Source organism: Mauremys reevesii, linkage group 3 (genome assembly GCF_016161935.1).
Source record: "Mauremys reevesii isolate NIE-2019 linkage group 3, ASM1616193v1, whole genome shotgun sequence".
Taxonomy (NCBI): Eukaryota; Metazoa; Chordata; order Testudines; family Geoemydidae; genus Mauremys; species Mauremys reevesii.
The window spans coordinates 90,509,500-90,530,213 of record NC_052625.1 but is presented as its reverse complement, the minus strand read 5'-3'; the positions used below and the strand labels follow the sequence as shown (position 1 = coordinate 90,530,213).

General features: G+C 39.3%; 1 protein-coding gene across 5 annotated transcripts in view; it reads right to left on the bottom strand.

Annotated features, from left to right (window-relative positions):
- PRKN (parkin RBR E3 ubiquitin protein ligase) overlaps window positions 1-20,714 on the bottom strand; it is a 1,176,340-nt gene that overhangs the window by 383,876 nt on the left and 771,750 nt on the right. The window lies entirely within an intron of this gene.

The window sequence follows — 20,714 nt, the reverse complement described above, 5'->3', positions numbered from 1 at the left end:
AAAGCAGCATAACCCCAGGTCTGCCACACACCCAACTTCTCCTGCAGCTGCACATACAGCCAAGCCTTAAAAGCCATCTGCCTATCCTTTAATGCAGCCAGCTACAGGGGAAGCTCACATTCACAGGGCTGAAGGTACAGGCAACAGCTCACAGGCCCAAGCTCTTTCCTCTGCTTAATCACAAGAACAATATGGAGCCACAAATGGACTCCTCTAGCCCCATTCTGAGAAGCGTGCAGCCGCCTGGTGAGTGGCAGGGAAATGTGGGAGGAGCCAGCAGAGGAAGGCAAAGTTAAAAAAAAAGACTGAGGGGGGGGAATCAAAGAAAAAGAAGATGTGAAAAAGAAAAAGAAAAAATGGACAATGGAGAGAACAAAAAGGGAAAGAAGTAGAGATGACAGCATTTGTGCCAAGAAACAATGCAAGGGGACTCATCCACCCACCAGCCCATTGCAAAGGGTGTGCCTCTGTGGGCAAGGGAAATCTGCTTGGGAACCACTGCCTTATAAAAGAGACAGATTGACTAAATTAAACCAGGCTGCATTTCATTCACTCAATAGGTTCTGACTCATACAAATGACATTAGCAACAGTGAAGCTGAAACTGCCAACTGCTTCCCTATTCAGTGTTTATAATTGGAGCAGAGGTGGTAAGAGAAAGGAAGCGGCATAACAAGGCCAAGAAATAGAGTGAAAGGCATGAAGCTGGCCAATAGAACTTGAGAGGGGACGAAGGAGGGAAACGTGCTCAAATGAGCTGCAGAAAGGGAAGGGAATCAGAATCCTCATGCTGCCAAAGCAATAATACAGTAACAGGCTGGCAAAGAGACAAGAGAAAACAAAATCAATGGAATCAAATAAGGGAGGGGGGGAAAATGGCCCAGTAAGAGCAAAATAAAGGGATAGATGGAAAGGAGAGAAGGGTAAAATAAAGGTATAAGAAACAGGCTGAAGATAAAGAGACTAAATGGGGAAGTATTTACAAGTGGAAGGACAGTAAACAGGTGCATAAAGATCAAGTGAAGGAGCTGAAAGATACACCAAAAATACTGAGACCCCTCTGAGCTGGCTGAAGTGAGCAATAAAAGCAGAAAGGGGTGGTGGGAGGAGCTGACACATCTTTAGAGCAATAGAACTGAAACTACCCATCACAGGAGCTGAGAAATTAGCCAGTGGAGAGCTGAGACATCTCGGCTGAGAGATTGAGAGTAAGTAAGAACTACGTATAGACAAATAGGAAATTTAAACATACATTTAGAGGAGTTTATAATATGCTGAAATTGGCATAACCTGCATATTGAGGATGCTGTAAGGCATAAATTAAATCTGCTTAGATTCCCTTCTAACTGAAGTTCTTGACTTACCTTTGTATTTTGGCCCATTCTCTCGCACTAAGCACAAGACCGCGTTTCCTTTCTAGGGCTAACGTATCTTCTAATTGAAGGGTACGCTGCTTTCTTCACAGCTACCAGCAACGCCATGCTGAGTGTTAGTATGCTGAATAATTTGCCACACCTAGCATCCCCTTTGTGAAAGCCTAAAGCTTTCCACACTTGAAAGTTTTACCTATCTAAACATTAGTTATCTTGATAGTGATTTTTTTGTGCTTCAGCACCAAACTTCCATTCGGAACCTGTGAAAATAAGTCACATTCACACTGATTCTGTTTATAAAATGAGGCATTTCAATGAAGATGAGTGTTGAAGCAACAACCAAACTAAACAGAACTACCTAATGGGGTGATTCTGCTACTATTAAGAGATTTCCCAATGATTTCAAATAAGATCCTAACTATTTCATTAACATTTAACATTGTTGGCTTCAACATGGGGGCACACAAAACTCAGACAAAATACTCAGAAACCACTGTTGACAGCTCTTTACCAAGTTAGTTGGACTTTTCTATTATGGAGCTCTCCTTCAACTATGTATTTCATTGATATGTCCATTCATCATTAACATCCTTTCCCTTTCCATCATTTAGAAGTGCTGTATTTCCTAACACAGTGCTTTCCCCTCTACATCGTATATAAACCATGCTTCAAAATCTCTTTATTTGGTGTTCTCTAAACCCCTTTCCTGGTCCACATTATCAGATAACTGTATCACATAATACATCAGAATGTGTTATGTCTATACCTTATTTTGTCCTAGAATTGATACCTGGGATAACAAAGGTCTTTTTCCAATCACTAACGATTTTATGTGCATTATTAGTTATGCAGGTGATTGCATTATTTGAGACAATGCTTTGCCATTTACAGTGAAGAAACAGACAGATGCCTTGCCGACCACTTCAGAGAGCACTAAAGGACCAGTAGAAATGGGTACACTAATAGAGCTATTGTGTCCCATTTCACTTCTAATAACCATGATCTCTTTGTGTCTTTCAGCAGGGTTTCCAAGATGCGAACCACTCAGATAAAGTTTAATAGCCATATAGAGTCCCACTACCCAGCAAAATTAGATGACAGTATAATTTTCTACTAACTTCTCCTACTTCTCTTATATTTATCCCTAGTACATTTTCACACAGCATACTACCAAAGTAGTCTCATTTCTGTTTTTATCTATGTTCAGTGATTCAGCCAGCTCATCCTGAAGTCCTGCAACTTTGTCCATTGTTTGATTTATATCCCTTTATATATTGTAATGGCCCTCTCACCCTATATCCTGCTCCTACATGATTTCTAGAGTTTGTTCTAAATTTTAAACTTTTAAGTAAAACTTTTTTTTCCCATTCTTGGCATTTCTCATTCCTTCCATGCTTTTTCTTATTTATCTTCAGCACAATTCTCTCTTCAATCCACCTTTTCCTCATTCCCAGACCTGATTTACTTGTGTGCATAATATTCATATATGTGTGACAGACTGACAATTTTCTGCCATAACCTGGACAAACCTTATGGCATTAAAATAAACTTAATTCAATAAAGTCAAACCTTATTGAATTAGGGTTAATACCATTGGGGTCCATTGTATTACAAATGCCATTATGTATTACAAATGCCATTATGTATTACAAATGCCATTTCACAATAATGTTATTGTGAAAATGTATGCAACTCCTCTAGGAGGAGGAGGATGCTAATGTAATTCCTACAATTATCCACCCATTTCAAGCCTCCCCCTGGAGAGGTACTAGTTCAAACTTGATTCTCCAAGAACCAACAGGCAAAGAAAGGATTTCGGGATAAATAGCCTGGTTTTAAACAGGCTCATGGCCTTCTTCCTGACCCAGCAAATTGACAGGACCTCTGGTCTACAGAGGGCCCCAATCCTTAAATAAGGGTTTGAAGGCCTGGGCCTACTGAAGTCCCATAAGACTGGGTGCTGGTTATGAGCAAAGGCTGCTACGAGCTTGAAACCACAAGGAAATGCCTCGGATTGGGTACTGAAGGACTGTTGCAACCAAAGTCCACGTAAGGGTCAGAGTGATCTCTGGTAAGCATGTGGCAAGCGTGTAGGTTCTTTTATTGTTTTAAATATGTTACTCTGTAGTGTTTTTACCTTAAGAATAAAACAGGCTTGCATAAAAAGCGCTGTGTAGCATAGCTGTGGGCAGTCACACTGTTAACCATTTCTAAAGAGAAAGCAAGAAGATTCTTCTTGGGCAGCCTGTCTTTGGTGGGTAATACACAGTGAAGGCAGACAGCTGAGCAGCCAGGAAATACCCTGGTCAGAAGGAAGTAAGATGTGAATCTCCACCAAAGAAAGGCAATGACTGGGGAGCTGGAATCTTGAGAGTGGATGCTCTTGTTGGACCATTGGGGAAATAAGGAGCAGCTGCCCTGAACTGTGACAACATGCACATCATATTTCAGCTGAAATTATTCTTATTGGGTTTCAGACCAAAGTGAAATAGCTTGAGATTTTGAGGAAAATCTATTAATAATTTTTTGAAAGAAATTGGGGTGGAGGAGAGAATGGAAAATAATTTCTCATTAAAAAAAACACAAAAAACAAACAAAAACATAACCACAACTCAAAAGGCAGGAAATGCAGAAGTTAAAGTTCTCACAATAACTATAACCAACCTGCATTGCACATACAGTAATTTAGTACTTTGGGTATCTTAATATGAAATGGCTCAGTTCTGCCCTCAGATATGCAGACTTGCATCCCATTGACTTAAATGGGAGTTGCATAGAAGGCAAATTTGACTTCTCTAAATGCAGAATAGTTACGGTTGCTTTGAGAACTTTTGAGTGCTTACAGCTCTAACCTAAATATCATGTCAACCTAAATATCATGTGGCGTATAAAGAGACACAAACAAATATAAAACTGGCATCATGAATGCAAGAATCTAACTGGCTGATGAAGCTTCCAGCTGAACTGGAATGCAGTGAAACTGCTGAGTGGAACTCAATCTACAAGAAGTTGCACCAAAGGATTTTTTTTTCAAGACTTTTTTTTTTAAACACATGAATCTCCTCCAGTAATAATTTATTCTTAAAGGTAATCAGTTTAGTTGCAGCCAGTTTCTGCAATCAGCTGCTTTAACAGCTTTGTTTATGTTGACTGGAGTTGAGTTATAGTAGAAAACGATTCACCAGTGGATTGAAAAATTGGGGAAAGTGGGACCAATTCACTGACTGTATATACAGAGTAGTCAGAGCAAGAATTAGCTGAAAAAAAAAAGAATCCTAGATAATGTTTTCAAATGTACTTATGCACCAGATTTTCACTCATTTTCTTAAATAAAAATGTCTTTTGTGATGAAGTAAAATGATATGAAGTAAAACTCAAATACAATACAAGTCAGTAAATATATCAAATTTGGAAGCCAGGGACCAGAAACATCAATCTCTTTCTATAGTAACCCTAGTCCATTTAGTTCATTGTATAAATATTCATAACTGCAGAAAAGGAAGTTGAATCACAAGTACTCTTTGTGGGTGTAAATCATTAAATATTGCTTGTATTTGCTCAAATTTATGGGGAGTGTCTATGTGCACCCGTTCAGAAGTTTGTAAGTGGGTGGCTGAAACAAGCAGCAAAGAATCCTGTGGCACCTTATAGACTAACAGAAGTTTTGCAGCATGAGCTTTCGTGGGTGAAGCCACTGCTTGCATCCGAAGAAGTGGGTATTCACCCACGAAAGCTCATGCGGCAAAAACTGTTAGTCTATAAGGTGCACACAGGATCTTGCTTTGCTTCAGACAGAACCAGACTAACACGGCTACCCCTCTGATACTTGAAACAAGCAGAGATTTCTGTGGTGTCTCTTCCTCTCGCCTCCCCTCCCCCCCCCTTTTTTTTTTTAAGTACACACTTTCTGGCTGCAAACAATAACATACTGTATGTGTCATATCTATGGTGCTAAATCCTAATTTCAGATCTAAAGTTACTTCTCAAAATAGAGCTATGAGTGAATTAAAAGGAATGTCATGTTCCAAGAACTGTGAGATTTTAGAAATGACAAAGGACCAATTTTTCAGGCTCTTTGGGTATGATGCAACATATGGTCTATAGAACCATTTATATTTTACAACCACTCCCACACAAAGAATTATCACTCAGATTCATTCAGAATAATTGAGCTGGTAGAGGTGCATAACAAAACTGGTGTATATTTCTGAATTCTAAGGGTGTGATTCTAATCTAATTCTGGTTTTATTCCAGTATTTCCATTGACTTTAATGGAATTACTTCTTATTTTCCCTTCTGTACGGGAGAGAAGAATCAATTTAGCGAGGTATTTAGGCTATATTTTCCAATGTTCTGTTCATGCGCTTAAGGAGGAGATCCCTGCACCCAGATGGGTCTACCTTAAGCAGAATTTTCAAAATTGAGTGTCTGTGTTTATGTTAGTAGGACAAACTCATTATAGAAAGTTAAAGAGCTGAGATGCAGCACTCCTCCCAAACATAGATACTATACTATTCCAAGTGCTATATGATGGCCTATTGAAACTAGTAGGACTAGGATTTTGGTACCAAAGAATAATGGTTGACATTTTCAAAGCTCACAAAAGGATTTAGCCACACAACTCTAGAATGGTAACACCTAAGAACCCTAATCAAGGATCAAAGCCCCATTGCACTAAGCACTGTACAGACATCTAAAAAAAGACGACAATTCATTTCCAAAATCGTAACCTATTAGTCCATGTGTGGTATGTGGTAATTTTAGGATCCTATTTGGGGTCATGAGACTTGGCATATGTTACCCATGATTTCTGAAATAATATACAGTATACAATTCCTTAAAATTGGTAATAGAAAAAGGCAATCATTATGTATCATTTCAATTATCCCGGCTTCCCGTCATTCTAGATATACTTCACCAGACAACAAGGGCAAACTGGGTTGTCATGGAGACTCGGTGCCTTCTTCCATGCTGCCCCTACATGTGGAACAGCCTGCCAATTAATATATGTTTGGCTTCCTCACTATTCTCCTTTACAAATCACTTTAAAACTCACTTGTTCTATGATGCATTCCAATGATAAAAGTCCACTGGGCCAAATCCAGAGGTGAAATGTAAGGTGCTGTAAATTATATTTTGAGTCAGTGTAAAGAAGTATAAGCTAGTGTAACATATATGCCAAGAAGCCCAGAGGAGATGCAAAAATTATGTAAATTATAGTCAAGCTGGTTTACTTGAACTAACACCTTCTTACGCGTCTGTTCATTTCTTTTCCTGTTACAGTCCTTTCTCCCAGCCTCTCAGCATGTAACTTGCAGGAGCATAAGCTTCCTTAGATGCAAAATGTCACACTCAAATGTCAAGAGGAAAGGGGATAAAAGTTACATATTAATAAATTCATTGAAACTCCCAATACTCTGCCGCCTTGCACCACTACACTGGCATAAAGTGACCTAATTCCAGTATAACCAGCCATGGAAGGGGCATTTTCCAGTAGTGCAAAGCAGCTATTTCTGTGTCATCACCCTCCCTGAAGCAGGCACAGGCAGTATGGCTGTAGAGAAGGGACATAGCCAGGACTTCTCCACACTCTCTGATCCCTGCCTGTTGTAATGGTCCTTGAGGCCACTGGCAACTGGCAAAATTTAAAGCAGCCCTCATGCTGCTCTAACTTATTCTTGGGAAGCAGCCCAGTATATATAGGGGAACATGGCTCCTTCACTTACCTGCAGCTGAGGCTCGTGGTCCAAGAGAACCAGAAGTAGGTATAAGTTACACCATCTTTGACTCACATCTGAATTACGCCCTCTTTCTTTGTACTAAATGGAATTGTGCTGTTGTGTCAGCCTGTATCTTCAGAATGCTAGACCTTTGGGGTCAGGAGCCTATTAACTGTGTTGCATATTCCTCCTACTCTCCTATGCTGTGAACACTCACTGTGTTATATTAACAAAATTATAATAAGGATGAAATGGGAGATATATATTTTTACATTGTTATTATTATCCTGAACTTTATTATGCCAGAATTTAAAGGTCAACCCGATTATAGGATTCTACTTAACTGAAACAACTCAGAATTAAATGTGTGAAATAAAGAAGGAGGGAATACGCTTCCAGGAGCCTTGTTATTCTCCAACACCCATTGTCCAAAGCATATAATTAGGCCAGTTGTACAGCTGGATGATCATAGCATGTATCTGGCATCACAGGTCTCTCTGGATACCTGAAAAACTATTTTTCAAATTAGGATTTTGTATTTCAAAATAGGTTTGGAAAATATGAGTGTGATCATTTTGTATGTACTGTAAAAAAAACACAACAATACAGGGTTATCTGAAAATAACAAAGCAGTTTGGTACGACAATTGGTACAATCTAACAAAAAGCCTGATCCTGCACCCACTAGAAGTCCTGATCCAAAAGGGCACATAAGTATGTGCATACCTTTAAGCACATATGTAGTCCCATTGACGTCAATGGAATTAATCATAAGCTTCAAGTATCAGAGGGGTAGCCATGTTAGACTGTATCCACAAAAACAAGGTGGTGTCCGGTGGCACCTAAAAGACTAACAGATTTATTTGGGCATAAGCTTTTGTGGGTAAAAAACCCACTTCTTCAGATCATGCCTCTGAAGAAGTGGGTTTTTACCCACAAAAGCTTATACCCAAATAAATCTGTTAGTCTTTAAGGTGCCACTGGACCCCTCGTTGTTTTCATAAGCTTCAAGTTATGCAAGCTCTCAAGTGCTTCACTAGGTTAAGGCATAGTTAATAGCAACACTCAATTTACTTCAATGGGTACAGGATGGAACCCAAAAGTACCTTTCCCCGCTTGTTATAATTTCTTCCTTGTTAATATTCTATAGTTCTGGGATTCTGGAACAAGTCTCATGAGGTTCAATAGAAGTTGGGCACTTTGGGGACACATTTACAATAGAGGACTCTTTGCTGCTGTGACACCTTATAGACTAACAGATGTATTGGAGCATGTGCTTTCGTGGGTGAATACCCACTTCGTCTTGCATGCAACGAAGTGGGTATTCACCCACGAAAGCTCATGCTCCAATACATCTGTTAGTCTATAAGGTGCCACAGGACTCTTTGCTGCTTTTACAGATCCAGACTAACACAGCTACCCCTCTGATAATTTACAATAGAAATACAGTACAAGATAGCCATATCTTTTTTCAAATTCTGCACCTTGTTCCTGTGAGGTGAAAAGTAACTGTGGGAAGATGTTGTATACCCTTAAGTCCAGCTGAAGTCAGTGGGAGTTGATGGTGCAGAGCACCTTCCTGGATCAGGCCATTAAACCATGTGTTCCTGAATTAAGCTTTTATGTTCACTTCTGTAATTAAAATTATATCTAATATCATGGTACTGATTTTTTTCCCCAAATGCTACTGGACACTTTGTACTTGTTAAAATAAATATAGAATTTAATTGATGGGAAAATAAGTAATTAATGGCCCTAAGTGTTAGGAACGCTACTGCCAACACAGTATCTGTTTCTATTGGTAATATAATTATGAACGATATCAATTAAATATTTAATTCAGGTAAATATACTGTCAATATTTAACAGTTTTTTGAAGAATATTCTCACTTAAATGATTCCTATCTTCTCATAATTTTCTATAAAAGCAAGCCTAACCCCCCGAGAGGACTTCACCACTTAAAAATACAATAATTCCCCTGGAGAGTGAAGAAAATACAGTACTGTTCTCATGATAGTAGCAAAAGCTAGTCTAGTAAAGAAAAGGTTCAGAAAGAAAGTTAACAGAGAGCCTATTTAAAAATCACAGGTGGAAAGAGGGCAATATAGATACACACACACCACTACAATGAATAACTCCATCTGCAATGAAGGGTACAAAGTGAAAATTATTTATATGTATTCACCCACGAAAGCTCATGCTGCAAAACATCTGTTAGTCTATAAGGTGCCACAGAATTCTTTGCTGCTTCTACAGAACCAGACTAACACGGCTACCCCTCTGATATTTTAATTCTAACACACATCAGGCATGTAGGTCTCTTTTCAGTAACTAATTATAGCAATGCTGTATACGTATTTATTTATACTACTGAAATGGAATGCTGTCACCTATAGTGCCAGGATGCTGTATGGTTACTAAGTCACAACACTGTACTGTAGTTTTAATAAAAGCCAAGCATTCAGTCTGATTCATTAGTGTCCTCAGACCTCACCATTCATGCAGAATGCCCTCAACAAGTATGGTCGTGTGAATGTCTCAGGTGTACTTCCAGTTAAAAATGAAAAGACTGTTTTAAGCCCAAGTAAAGACCTTTTCAGAAATACTATTGTACTCTCCAGTAACAGACCAAAACCACCATAAATGTTAGTAATACATTTTCATGTAAGGGAAATTATCAATCATCACAGACTCCAGAGAAATAAAAGATTTTCTCAGCCACAACTTTTTTTCCCCTTTTCTTGGGAGAGGGAGGGGTTTTTATTTTTATTTTTAAATAAGGGACCATTATGGAATGTTATAAAATATACGCTACTTACCCAAAAGGGTGCAATGGCTTCCTTAGCAAATTAATAATTAGGCAGTTTTACAAAACGCACATTATTTTCCCAAGTGATTGGAACAGCTCCAAGTGGTAAATTAGGTAATTAGGTAGTTTTTCTAAAGTGCTTATTATTTACCTGAGAGTCTCATTCCAGCCTCCCTGGTATATGCTGTCCCCCTGCTAGCAGCTATTACCAAAAAACGCCTCCATAATTTCCAGCCCTCCTCCAGCAGTGATATAAATAGAGGATATTACTTGGGGCAATGGATCATGAAAAACAAAATCTGACTGTGCCAGCTACCCTATTTAACTGACAAGCTGAGTTTCCTTTGTCCCTGGTATTATGATTTACTACATTACAGGCACAGCAGAAATCAAACAACAGGACTTTTCAACTTTCTGATGCTTTAGATCACATTTTAACTGGCTGCAAACCACACTGATGGCTCTCATTTTGCGCATGGGTGTGTGTGGATGCAGAGGAAAGGAGGAGAAAACAGGACTGTACTGGAGTTTTTTCCTGGATAGCATGGTCAGTGAAAAGGTTGCCAAGAATCAGCCATTTCACAGGAAAAAACTGCTTCAACATGATAGTCCTGCATCCCACTTACCAGTGGATTTGTCCTGCATGCAGCAGACACGGGCCGAGCTATCAGGAAGTTTTTATCTCTAACATATGTTCCTGGCATTAACTCAGAGAAATTAGATTATAACATCAATATTCTTTCTGGAAGGTTGCAGCATAACACAATTTTATTTCTTAGAATTCCAAATGATAACACTCAATAATCCAAAAACACAGAGAAACAAAGCAGGCTGCTCCATAAGGCAGCAAGGCACAACTCACTCCCACCTTATTCTAGGCTGGCTTGTTCCATACTGACTCTGATCACACATTTCCCTATAGAGTCCCACAGCCTGCAAGCAAGCAGGGCCATGAAACACCCTGGCCTCCTAGAGTGATAACTTCCAATTTCAACACAGTCCTCAATATACCACCATCATTTCCTCTTTCCTCCTTCCACTAGGAGTGTTGTTCAGATAACTTGGCATACTGATATGGTTGCCAATCCTCCAGGATTGCCCTGTAGTCTCCAGGAATAAAAAATTAATCTTTCATTAAAGATGGTCATGTGATGAAACTTCCAGGAATACCTCCAACCAAAACTGGCAACTCTACATAATGACGGTGGCTGAGAATGTTCTTGCTCTTTCTGTTTGCTGGTTCCTCAGATTGTGGTTGGAAACAGAGGAACCAACCAACAATAGGAAGGAAAGAGACCAGCCACCTGGCCCAGAGCTGGCTGGTTCACAGAACCTACTCAAGCCAAGCAATGACATTGTTGAACACCCTTTCCCAATGATCATGGGCAGAAAAAGAGGTTCCCTTTCTACCTTTCCTCCCGAGTCCCTCTTCTTCACTCCTCTGCCCATCCTGGGGACCCGATCTCTTTGACGACCTCACAGGAGACATCAAGAGAGACTGCAATCCTAACTTAAAGGGAGAGAAAGGGAGGAGATAGTAAACCCAAAGAAGAATAGAAAAAAAGGATGGAGGAGGAGGGGATTCAGGAGACAGCAAAAAGTGTACAGAGAGCTAAGAATAGTGGTGAGCAAGAGAAATAAAAGGAAGAGAAACAAAGATAAAAGAGAACACCACGTAGGAGGGCAAAGAGATTCCATTTCCCACATTATCTTGATGGATGGTGAATATGAAAAAAATAGATGCTGTTTTTCAAGGAAAGCAAGGAAGAGAACAGAAAGAAAAGAAAAATAAACTAGACAAATTGCAAACCAGAAATAATGTGGTATGGAAAGTGATAGGCCAAGTCTGGGATGCAAGGAGAGTAAAAGGAAACAAAGAAATGGAAGAAAGGTGGAGAAACAAGAAAAGCAAAGCATTTTAATTTTTATTTAATAAGTTAATTTGATTGTATTTTCCTGGCAGATGTCCACCTCCTCTAGGCCCTGACTTCGATCTCACTTACACTAATTTCACAGCACTGTAACTCCTGACATCAGCTCAGTTATTCATAATTCACATTTGTGTAAAGTGAGTTCACTGTCAGGACCACTGTGTCCAAAATGAGATGGTTACTTTGTGTGCTGATTTAATATTAATACTGCTGGATATCTACCCTGCATAATTTGGTTAATTAAATATAAATAGGAGCCACAACAGCACATGCATTAGCAGGATACTGGCACAGTTGTGTTGTAAGGCATAGGGCTGGACCTGTGTGACTTCACCCATCCAAGAACTGCACCAAGAGGCTATAGTTGCACATCCTGGTATGGCTTACAATTTTCACAGCATGCTCCAAAATTTTACATCCAATTTTTTAAAAAAAGTTCAAGAATCTAGGGAGAAAGGAAAGAGAGAAGAGAAGGAAAAGGATTGACAGATAAAGTAGGGCCTTTGGCATCCTCTAATATTTTTAAAAAGACTGAAATCCCTATAACCATGTGTAAGCTAGATGAATGTGTTTGCGCACACACGTGCGGTGGCAGGCAGGGAGTAATTAAAATCGCAGGAAAAAGAAACAACATTTTCCATCCTACGTCTTTCATTAACCCGTTGAACAGAATGGGCATTTCTGACGATAAGCTCTGCTCTGCGTACCTCTGGCCATTAATGGATAGCTGTGGTATCACCAAAAAGATCCATCAGGGAACTCATAAAATATTGGCATTGGAAACTGATGATCCAAAGCTTGCTCTAATTATTATCTCTTGGTTGTCAGAGTCATTTTACAGTAGATTTTTCCAGTGGCGTTGAATCATTCCTCCTCCCCAAGGGGTACTTTCTCCTTGTCTTCTCTTTGCTTGTAGACATAGCTATGGATATTACTTTCTTAAGGCTCATCCTTTACCTCTCTTTTGTCCTTTCCTTTAACCTCTTGCACTGAAAGATAAACATCCCTTGTGGGGCACATATTCCTTGCATTAAAAAAAAAAACAACACCTGTGCTACACTAGTGTCTGAATAAACAGGTGGATAGGGGGAAGATTTTTCTCCCTCTGGTGGAGTTAATTTCCTCTTTGCTCTGCCTTGTATCCCTGGCCTTAGGAATGGATCAGATTGTATCAAATGTCCATTCGTACCAGAAAATTTCCCACTGGAGGCTATCCCTGAGCCTCTACAATAGTGCTAGCTACCCCACCCTTGCAAATTATGCCATTCAAACTGCTGTTAGTATCCCTCCTCATATTTTTAAGAACAAAGCATACAATATTACAGGAAATGCACTGACTCTAAATGTGCTTGGCAAGTGCTGTTGCTGTGGCCATCGCTTATCATTGCTAAGCATTTTTTTTTAAAATGGGAAATTGAGTAAATCAATTTGTTAGTCCTTCAACCTTCCTCTCTAAGGCCCAAATTCACCAAAGTACCTATGCAGATAGCTACCTATAAGCAGGTGAACAGTTACATTGACCTCAGTAGAACTCCTTGTGGTTAATTAGGCTCATGCTTCAGTGTCTTTCTGAATCAGGGCCTGTGTGTACACACATGCTCATTCATGAATAAAATTAACCCTTTTTGCAAAATTGTAATTTTGGCAAATCAATACAGATGGTTTGCTATTTTGAAATCTCTTTGCTACCATGGGTCCTGATTCTGCAATCCTTACTTAATTTGAGTAGCACTTGCTTGCATGAGTAGTCCCATTGATCTGTTTCCCAAACATGAACACTCTTTGCTAGAGCCTCATCTAGATATTCTGTATGTTGACAGTAACAATCCATCTAGCACACTGACTAAACCGTAATGAATTACAGTCAGGTAAATCATCCAGCAGTAACTAGGACAAGAGTCTTCATTTGAAACAGGTCTGGGGCAATAGGTCCTAAATAAAAATATATCAGCTGTGTGGAGATGTCAGCTTGCTGCTGCCTGATTCATTAGTTTACATGTTGACACAAGCGATATGATACAATTTTGCAATGGGTCTGATTTTTAAAATATTTTTTATTTAATATAAAAGACTGTTGATAAAACCACTCTGCAGATTACATCCCCCTGGTGGAACAGCTGTGAAAGCATAATCATGCTGCCCCACCTACGTGCCTCACTTCTGATCTTCAGAGAATGCTTCTCCTCTGAGAGCGAAGTTCCATCTCCATGCTCATGTAACCTTTTGCCTTTTTCTTGAGACTGAAAACCAGGATACAAATTAGTGCCAGCTGAGATGATGAGTTTCGAAAAGTGAATATTTATCCACTAGAGATAGAAAGTAAAGCACCAACTTACTGCACACAGGCCACTCACATCAGATGACAATTTCAGCCACTGTTGTCTTTGGTTCAAATCCAGTCCATGACCTAGAAATCTTTATTTCATTGCCAGTGCTCTGGGTCATTCAGACACCTTGCCTGCCCCCTCCCCTCACTTCTTTTTTTAAAAACAATGTGTCTGGGAGGATAGAAAACGCCTAATCAATGTCACATTTCATGGAGATGGAGTCTGAATCATGGTGCTTGTTAAAATCCCCCACCAGTACCCACCTACCTTGTGCAGTCATTTGCTACATCTGCTATATCAAAAACCATTTTTATTAAAACTCGTAAATCAGATCTTACATCAATAAATTATAACAGATTGGTGATTATTAGTATTATTTATATGCAATATTTGTGTACCCCTTATAATGCCAGTGTCTGCTTCCCAGGGATTAATTGTTTTCATAATTTTGTCTAAGTAGTAATATAGAAAATGTCAAAAAGAAAATTAGATTTTAACTTTCCAGACACAGAAATTTAATTAAAGCCAACTTCTATTTGAAGAACAACTTCCTTAGCAAGTTCTGTGATGTGGCAGTAGCTCTACAGGCTGCCATGTGGGAGACCAAAGCTCAGAAAGTGACTCAGGGAATATTAATCACCAGACTGCAGAGACTAAACACATGATGAATGTGCCACGATTGGTCCCTGCAGCTTATTTATGGGTGGTCAGAAGAAGCAGCTAGTAATGATTTCTCCCTGTAGAGGATTCTGCTGCTTGTACAGCACTTCTCAGAAATGGCACTACACTGCAATAGAGTCTCCTCTCAGATATAAACCAACCCAACAGGAACCTGTAGTTATCTTGCCATGGAAAGGTCAGACCTCCCTCTTTCACCAGCACATACAGGAGTATAAATTAGAACTTTCTCTGGGATTTCTCTGTAATAATTGGCATCTGCTATTATCTATTCAATCTTTTTAAGACCAAAGGCTAGATGTTTCCCCTTCACGGAACTGAGTCCAAATATGAAACAACCTACTGCCATGTTTCTGGATTAAATTCAATTTGGGGTTATCCACATATACACACATATATTCCTCAACCTCCCAAGCCTGCCATAGAAGACATACAAATTATAATGTGGGATGGGATATCACATGAAACAATTATTCCCTTATTTCATCTTTCCTGTGTCTTTACCTCTCTCATTATTCCTTTCCCTTAACTTTACCCTCTTATCCTTTTTTCGTTTCAACACCCACCCATTCCTGTGCACTTCAACACTTTCTTTCCTTCCTCTTTCCCCCTCTGAGTTCCTTCAGTTTTCCCTTTCAGTCCATGATTCCTTCCTCTCCTATCCATCTATTCCACACCTTTTTCTATGTATCTTGTTCATTCTTTCAAGTCTTCTCTCTCATGACTGAATTTTCAGAAAATAATATAAGAAGCCAGAAGCCTTGCTTCATGATGTTGAGTGCAAGTTGGTGACCAATGAGACAGATACTACTTGGTGATTTCATTGTTAGTCTGCAAGATGTTTTTTCTCTATTGGTTCAAAATTTCATGGATGCCATAGCAACCATGTAACTGTTCCAAGTTGTAGAATCCACATATAAGGCCAGGTTCACTCTAGATCTGGGATGAAATCTTGACTCCATTGAAGTCAATGGTAAAACTGCCAGAGGCTTCAGTGGAGTCAGGATTTTACTCCTGGTGTTTGGTTTGGAAGTGGAAATATGCAGGAAAGATATTCCCCTGTCATGGACTGAGCACCATCTGCTTTGGTTTGAGGTTGGGCACACCTTTCCTGACAGCACAAAAGATCTGCTTTTAAAGATCCATCACTAGAACTTGATACAGCCATTGAGTTTCCAGACACAATTTTAAATAATAATCTTTTATCTTTCACTATCAATACAGGTAGCCCCTAAATGCCTTGTCTGCCAGCTTTGTGCTCGCAGGTCACCATCATTTACATATGGTCTGCTCCTGGTGAAGAAGTGATAGGGGAGACAGCAGGAGCTATTGAAGGAAACCTCATGATGAATCTTTATTATTGCAATACAGATTTTTTTAAGATCACATGCTGTAACTATGCAGAAGAGGGAGAAGGGTTTCTTCACTTACCCCCACAGATCTGCAGCGAGAAGAACTGCTCAATGTACTTGACAGCTTTGTGAATATTAGCTGTCTCCACTACATCATGGAGTCTAGTTTTACACACTCTGAAATATTTTCATGTTAATTTACGGACAAAATTTCCTAGATCTGGACCTAGCCATCTACTGCTGCAGAAACAGTACAATGTCTTGAGGGAACAAATGTGAAGTCTTCTCTGTTTGAGTTTCAGCCAGTGTTGCTCACTACTCATTGAGCTGAGATGCTGCTTGGGTGGCTTCCAACTCCAGCCTGTGAATTAGACTCATGTCTTTCTGGGCCAGTGAAGTCCTGTAGAAAAGTACTGGGTTCACTGTTGGCAGTCCATACTGGGAGAACATGGTGTGAAAGCATGATAGAGGTTCTTCCAGCAGCCATTGTGAAACTTCAGCTCTAGAATTAACTTTTGATTATAACAACCTGGCTATCTGCAGGCACCCACCTTCCATATTATAGGGAAGATGATTGCAAAGGTTTGGCTGGAATAATATTTCAATTTCTTGAGCCCTCAGATTTCCTTGACTCCAGCCACCGCAGCCAGTTGGAGCCGCGATCGGCCGGACCTGCAGACAGGGCAGGTAAACAAACCAGCCTGACCCGCCAGTGGCTTTCCCTACAGAAGCGGCGACTCCAGTTTGAGAAACACTGCACTATGGCAAGAAACGGCCTGGAGGATTTTCTGACTGGCTTTGTCCTTTGTAGGTAAAAGACTAAGGGTCATCTCACACTGAGGGAATGAAGTCTCCTCAGGTCTTCAGATTCATATAGTTTTGGAAGAAACATAGGTAAGTGGACTGACTGATTCAGGTGCAACTTCAGATAACTTTGGGAGTGAACTTAGGGTGTAAACACAATAAAACTCTGTTTCTAAAACCACATGTCCTTTTCCAGGGATAGGATTATAAATCCCAGTGTCACCATGTTATTGCTCCTTGCTGCAGGAGGGATTCTACTTCTGTTTGAGAATCTACCCATGAGAATGGACCTCAAAAAGGGGCAGAGATGAGGCTTTGGAGGGGACAGGCAGGTCAATTTGATTGCATAGCTGGAATGTTTGGGAATCAGCAGATGGTGGCAACATTCGTTTGCAGCTCTTTAACTCCCACCCAATACATCTTTTATCCAGGAATTGGGGGTTGGGATGATGATGTTGCCATAATAGGTACAGGGAAATGGCACGTCTGAACCCTTTGCCTCTTATGGGGTGGCTCATATGATTGCTGGTGGTAAAATTGTTGAGCGAGGTTTGTATGATTGCCTGTGGAATTTTCTCTTCAGGGCAGAGTATATATTCCTAAAGAATGGAGAGTGGCCCTGGAGTCCTTTACAGTATGTAAGGACTCATCAGTCTTTTGGCTGAAAAGATTTTTTCCTTCAAAGGGCAGGTCCCTCATGGTGTCCTGGACCTGAGAACCCCTGAAGTGGGAAACCATGATTCATGGCACATCACAAGGGCAGTTGCCATTGATCTTGAAGATGCATCTGCTGCATGTACTGCTGACTGATGAGCAGTCCTGACAATCAACTCACCTTGTTGTGGAAGCTTGTTTCTTCTTTACATCATAGCCCTATCAAACTTCTACCACTTCCTATACCCATCCTTGAGAATGCTCTGCTCATAGACCACTGAACTTGAATTTAAAATCTCTCACACATCCTGTAGATTGCAGAGGAGCTTGTCTATATTATGCAGAACAGAGGAGACTCAAGTGTGCTTCGTGAGTAATAAAATATAAAATCCTGCTTTTCCTTCCTTTTACTTGTAACTATACTTACTCTACACATTTCAGCCTTTTTAAATATATTGACAACTATTCTTATTCCCTCTTTTTGTAACTATTGTACTCATGGATAGTACATAGCTTTATCACTACATCAGCATTTTCCATAGTGCAAAAACATCCAGTCATTTCACAAATGGAATATGATGGAGATAAAATGGTTTAATCTTAAAATGTGTGCTTCCTTAATCATTCACCAGCAGCATTCTTTCAATGGAAGATGGCTCTTTAAAACAATTTATTATACTTTAGAGCCTTTTCCTTTCTGTTGGCAGTTCCATACCCACACTGGCAGTAATTGCACTTTTTTATATGTGGTAGCAGCAGGATTAGGCTCAGATTCAACAGAGTTTTACAGTGATCATGGGAATAGCATCTTTTATCCAGACCTCTTTAAAATACATCACACATATGATAACATTTTTGCAGTGTGTTTACAGCAATGTAAAACCTTGGATTTCCCTGGCCCCCTCATCTTTTCCTCTGTCAAAGACCTGTTTTCTCATACATATTACCCTATGGGCTAAAATCCCTTATTGCTATCACTCTGTTTTTTAAATGGAGTCGTGATGGTAAGAACAGTGCCTCTTTAAAGTAGCTAATATACTGTGTGTATACATTTCCTGTATGAGGTAATGCAATGAGATTCCAGTGCCCTGCACAGTAACTAAACAACCATAAATCATCTTTCATGCATATGCAAAATTGTCCCTCTAAGCACCTTATTAATTATTTCAAAGATACTTAGAGGTCACCACTCATAGAAATTTCTATGCATGAAGCCTCATTAACACAAGACACCATACAGAGAGAGGGGATATATTTTTTGTTGCCATAAAACAAGGGCAGAGAGAGTATAATTTGTAAATTTTTTTATTTTAATGACCAGTATAATACAACCACCTTTTATCTGCAAATTCTTTGTCTCCACTGATACAAGGGCTGCTACATTATTCTGAGCACCTAACCCTATCAACATACTAGAGTGTAGTAATCAGAGCAGTAGACCTGGATGTTGCCTATTTTCAACTTGGCATGGTGCTGAATGATGCTAGATAGTAGCTAGGCACTAAAGAATTAATTTCATTCTTCTAAAAATCAAAATGATACATTTAGTACAAGAACTGAGCGACGCTATGTCATTTTCAAAGTGATAGATCATAGATCATAAGCTGACATAACTTGCCTTCTAACACTATACTGTCTTCTGGTTAAGTCAGTCATGCAACAGAAATCAGATAAATAGCAGTATGACCAGGCAAAGTACACGTGTAATAACAATCCACCTTTCAGAGTATGTCAGCAAGTGATTCTATTTATCTGAGAAGCGTTCATCGAAAATCCATGCAATAGATTTTTGCCTACTCGAATTATTATGCGAATATGGTAACACTGATCTTGTCAGTCACAGTGATCCTTTGCTGTAATTGCTGCTGTTTATTTTTCTTTTATTGTGTGTGGTATTTTGACCTCTAGATTGATTCAATAAAAGATATTAAAAATCTGTTATGTCTGTATAAAAATCAGAACAGCAAGTCAAATGTTAATGGAAACTTCAGGCAATGTCCATTATGTTATCTATATTGTTCAAAAACACTGCAAAGAGAACTAATTTGCACATGCAAACAACCTAAATAAGCTTAATTACAAGAGTAAGCCCAACTTTACAGTTCTAGGACATGCGTTAGACAAATGAAGTGAATTTTAAGTAATTCCACTTTTATTTGAAAGTGGACAACTGAAATAATACTTGTGGAAGAGCGAAGCTGTGACATTAATGTTTTCCATATACAGTACCATAAATACATCTAGAGCATGAATTTGTTACTTTTTAAATATGTGTGCAATGACACAGTATAAGGATTTGACCTTTATAAAGAAATATTTGCTTGTGTGCACTTAATAGTTGTTTACCTTATTAAAATATTGGTCTCATTATACTAAAAGTGGGTTAGTTCCATATTCCTGTTAGAAATCAGCCCAAACCAAACCTCAAATCTCAACACTCCAAACTTTGATGAAATTCTGATCTAGCTTTTTGTGTTGGGTTAATTCCTGGTAGTGAGAAATTGCAGTGGACAAATATTGTCACAGTAAGATAAATAATAATCTATTAGTGTGCACAATTGCACCCGTTTTATTTGAGAGGAAATAATTTCAGGGTTTTCATAGGTGCAAGCTAGAAAAAGTTGAGCCAAACATATCTATATTTTCCTAAGGATTAAATATGAAATTTATACAATAGTGTATTGTTTAATAAGCACTGCTGTGATGTTTGGAAATCAACATCAAAGGTTATTGTCCTGTATTTTTCTACTTGAATTTACAGTTGGTGAAAGGTACTGGACTGACAGCTCTGGTGGCTGAAGTCTGCATTGCTGAAAGCAGCAGAGCAGCTAACAGCAGCTCATGTTTTCCAACATTGCCCCACAGTTTTGGCATTCTGTTTTGATGGACTATCTATAAGAGGAACGAGGTAATCAGTGACCAAGGGCTAGATTTTAAAAGGTATTTAAGCACCTAAAAATGAGAGCTAGGTGCCTAAGCGCATCTGAAAATCCCACTATTTGTATCTTTAGGTGCCTAAATACCTTTTAAAATTTGCCCCCAAGGCCAATTCATGGACCATCCATGA